Raw genomic sequence first — 4,290 nt, forward strand, 5'->3', positions numbered from 1 at the left:
TCTCTTTCACTTTCAAAGGATAATTTGAAGGATACAGAATTCTAGGGGGGTCATTTTGTCCCTCTCAACATTTTAAATATATCTCTGCATTCTTTTCTTGCTTGCATGGTTTCTGAGAAGTTGGATGTAATTCTTATATGTCTTTCTCTGTAGGTAAACAGTTTTTTCCTTTGGCTTCTGTCAAGAGTTTTTCTTTATCTTTCATTTTCTGTAGTTTCACTATATCATGCTAGGTGCGGTGTTTTTGTTTGTTTGGCATTTATATTTGGTGTTCTCTGAATTTCTTGGATTGTATTTGGTGTCTGATATTAATCTGAGGAATTTCTTGGTCATTATTGTATCACATATTTCACCTGTTCTTTCATTTCCTTCTGCTATTCCCATTACTTGTACATTATATCTTTTCTAGTTGTTCCACACTTCTTGGATATTCTGTTCCACTTTTTCCCAGTCTTTTCTCTTTGCTTTTCACTTTTGGAAGTTTCTATTGAGATAATACCAACCTCAGCAGCAGCCACGCCCGTTTTTCTTACCAAAGGCATTCTTCATTTCTGTTACTGTGTTTTTGCTCTCTAGCATTTCTTTTTGGTTCTTTCTTAGAATTTCCATCTCTCTGCTTTCACGCATCTGCTCTTGCATAACTGTCTACTTATCCATTAGATCCCTTAGTATATTAATCATGGTTGTTTTACTTTTCCAGTCTGAAAATGTTAATACCGCTGCTATATCGGAGTCTAGTTCACACTGTCTCTTCAAAGTGTGTGTGTGTGTGTGTGTGTGTGTGTGTGTGTGTGTGTGTTGTAATTTTTTATTGAAAGCCAGACATGATGTACTGGGTGAAAGGAACTCTGGCAAGTAGGCCTTTAGTGATATAGTGAGGGGAGGGAAAGTGTCTTGGACTGTTAGTGAGCCTGTGCCTCTGCCCCGGAGCTGAGAACTTCACAAGTAAATCTCAGTTTTTCTCATGCCTTAAACTGGGCTGGAAGGCTGGCCTGGGACTGGAATTAGGTATTTCCCTTCTCCTAGGTCAATTAGGCTCTCACAAACCCCCATAGTGTAAGCTCTGGTAAAATAGTTTCTGTTGAGGACAGGCCTTGTTAAGAAGTATAAAATGTTCTGGTGTGTTTCAAAATGGTTACTTTTCCCTTCCCCCTGCCTGAAACCCCAGGACATTTTTCTCTGATTTTCACTATGAGAACCTGTCCAGGAGGTAAAACTCACAAACTTGTGGGGTCCACCCTAGAATTTTAAACTCACAGATTTGTCCACACTGAGAATCCAGTAGTTGGTGGATTACAGTTTAGGTTTTCCTGCTCTGGTACTTGTTCCCACAGAGGCTTCTGTTCACAGATTTCAGATCAGGTAAGTTGTGATTCTGTTTCTTCAATTTGGGGCGGGGGCAGCAGTTTGCCCTGTGATCTCACAATGGATCTAAGAAGGGTTAATATTTCAGCTTGTTCAGCATTTTATTTCTTCTTAGGATGGAGTGGCAACTTCCAAGCTCCTTACGTGCTGGACTAGAAACTGGAAGTTTTCCTTTTACTTTTACCATCCTTATCTATGTATTTATAGTGTATATCTCATAAACAGCATTTATTTAGGGTTGCTTTTTTATTCGGTCTGATAACTGCTGCCTTTTGTTTTGATTGGCATTTATATTTAATGTAATTTTTGATATGGTTAGGTTTAAATCTACCATTTTGCTATGTTTTTTTTACTGAACCTATCTGTTCTTTTTCTTTTCTCTCTTTTTCTGCCTTCTTCTGGATTAATGGAGTATTTTTCATTATTATTTTGCTTTCTTTTCTCTTGGCTTATTAGCTATACCTCTGTTTTGTTTTGTCATGATTGCTCTAAGGTTTACAACATGCATCTTTAATTTATCACGGTCTACCTTCAAATAATATAAACTATATCACTTGTAAGAACCTTAAAAGAATATACTTCCATTTCCTGCTCCTATCCTTTTGTTATTACTATCATACCTATTATTTCTACATATGTTATAAATTCCAGTACATATTTTTATTTTTGCTTTTAAGTTATCTTTTAAAGAACAAAAACATGAGAAAAAAATCTTTTATGTTTACTCACATATTCATTACTTCTTTTTTTTACAGTTCTTTGTGAGAAAGAGATCCAAGTGTTTCTCTAGTATATTTCTTTTGTCTGAAGAAATTCCTTTAACATTTATTATAGTGAAGATCTACTTGTAGGACATTTTCTCAGCATTCCCTCTCCCACAAAGTATGAATCTTTAATTTTTGAAAGATGTTTTCTCCTATGGGATATGAATATCTAGGCTGATTTTTTTTTTCTTCAAGCTCTTTAAACACTGCATTCTATTGTCATAATAGTTTCAGATAAGACACCTCTGTTAATTTTTATCTTGCTTCCTCAGCATATAATGTGTCGTATTTCTTTGGCTACTTTTAAGCCATTTTTTCCCCTTTATCATTGGTTTCCAATAACCTGATTATGATTGGTCTTAGTGTGACTTTTGTGTTTATCTTTCTCGGGTTTGTTGAATTTTTAATACTCTCGGTTTAGAGTATTCATAAAGTTTTTAAAAATTGGCATTATTTCTTCAACTGTTTTTTTCTTCTTTCTCTCCTCCTGGCTCCCCCTTTCCTCAGCTCCTGCTTCATTCCAGAAATCCTGTTATGTCCATTTTCTCTAAATGTCATCTGTGAGTTTTTAACTTCAGGTATTGTATTTTTCACTTCCTGTAGTTTCATTTGATTCTTCCATTTCTCCCCCTCATTATGTCAATGTTTGTTTGTTTTACTTCTCCAACAGATTTATTTAGTTTTGGAAAATAATGGAATTTTGAGAGGGAACAAAACATAAGGTGGAGAGGTATGCAATAGAAAATAATACAAATGTAAGCTGTTCTGCTAATTTTTATAACCACAACAAATGAGTACAGAGAATGCCTTGTACAAAACAACACAATAAAGGTTCAAAGATGAAGGTGTTTCCTTAGGCAAGGCTGAAGACTTCAGTCTTTGGATTTAGTATTTGAATTCACTATTTGGATATAGGCTGCAGTCCTTGTTTTTGGATGGGTCACTGGGTCTGTGGCATAGTCCGTGCTTCTAACCAGATCTGAACAGAAGAATGGCCACTTGGCCCAGGTAGAAATAGACGAAATGTTTGCTTTCATGTGTTGTGTAACTACCAAAATGCCACCCCCTGATGCAGTACCAGATGAGGTTGTACTTCTTGTCAAACTCCTTCTTAATATGGGCCACAGTGTCCTTCTCTGTGTCTTATTTCTCCAAAGCCCGAGTGGCACACTACATGGAGTCCTGCTGCATCTTCTCCAACATATTGGCATTTTTGATCCTGGCCTTTCTGTGACACATGGTTACAGTGAAGCAGGGGCGGGCTGACTGCAAAGGTCTCCTGGGGAAGAGGCTGACGAGGCTCAGATTCAGTCGGAGGTACCATCTTCAACTGTTTTCGGTTTTTACATTGAGATATAACTGGCATATAACATTCTATCAATTTTAGGTGTACAACATGATTCAATATTTGTATATATTGTGAAATGATCACCACAATAAGCCTAGTTAACATTAGTCAGAATACATAGCTACACAAGAAGAATTTATTTTATTGTGATGCCATCTACTCTATTAGTAACTTTAAAATATGTAGTACAGAAAAGGGTGGAATCCAGGATAGATGGAAGGACTCAGATGCCTCCTCTGAGGCTGGAGTAAAACAGTATTCGAGGCTCTCTGAACCTACGAGGAAAGGTCAAGCATCATCTAATCAACTTTGAACAAACCTTCCCTATTGAAAAAAAATCTCAAGGAGAAAACCAAGATGGCACAGTAAGTAAACACTATGTTTACCTTCTCTCCCAACCACATCAAAATTACAACTTATCTACAAAACAACCGTCTTTGAGAATCGCCTAAAATTAAGCTGAACTGAAGCCTTTCAATTAAGGACATGCAGAAGCCACCTCTAGCATGGTAAGAAGGTCAGAGACGCGGCACAGGCGGGTCCCACACCCACATATGACCATTAAAGATCGGGAGGACTATTTCAGCTGAGGGGATCCCCCCACATCCCCTAAAGGTGAGAGATACCAGCCTCAACCCAGCCCAGGGTTCCAGTGCCAGGGAGAGAAGTCCCCATAATGTTTGGTTTTGAAAAACAGTGGAGATTGTGACTGAGTGAGACTGAGTACAGCTGCACTCACAGGTGCTCCTCTTAAAGGGACTGCACGTGGACTTACCCACCAACAGAATCACTTGCTCTGAGCTCCATCCCTGG

General features: G+C 37.9%; 1 pseudogene across 1 annotated transcript; it reads right to left on the bottom strand.

The window, feature by feature from the left end:
* Positions 1-3,098: 3,098 nt before the first annotated feature.
* LOC308505002 (dynein light chain 1, cytoplasmic-like) lies at positions 3,099-3,368 on the bottom strand (annotated as a pseudogene). The gene has a single exon. The product of its transcript is annotated as a dynein light chain 1, cytoplasmic-like (transcript).
* Positions 3,369-4,290: the final 922 nt, after the last annotated feature.

The sequence above is a fragment of the Rhinolophus hipposideros genome (assembly GCF_964194185.1).
Source record: "Rhinolophus hipposideros genome assembly, chromosome: 11".
Taxonomy (NCBI): Eukaryota; Metazoa; Chordata; class Mammalia; order Chiroptera; family Rhinolophidae; genus Rhinolophus; species Rhinolophus hipposideros.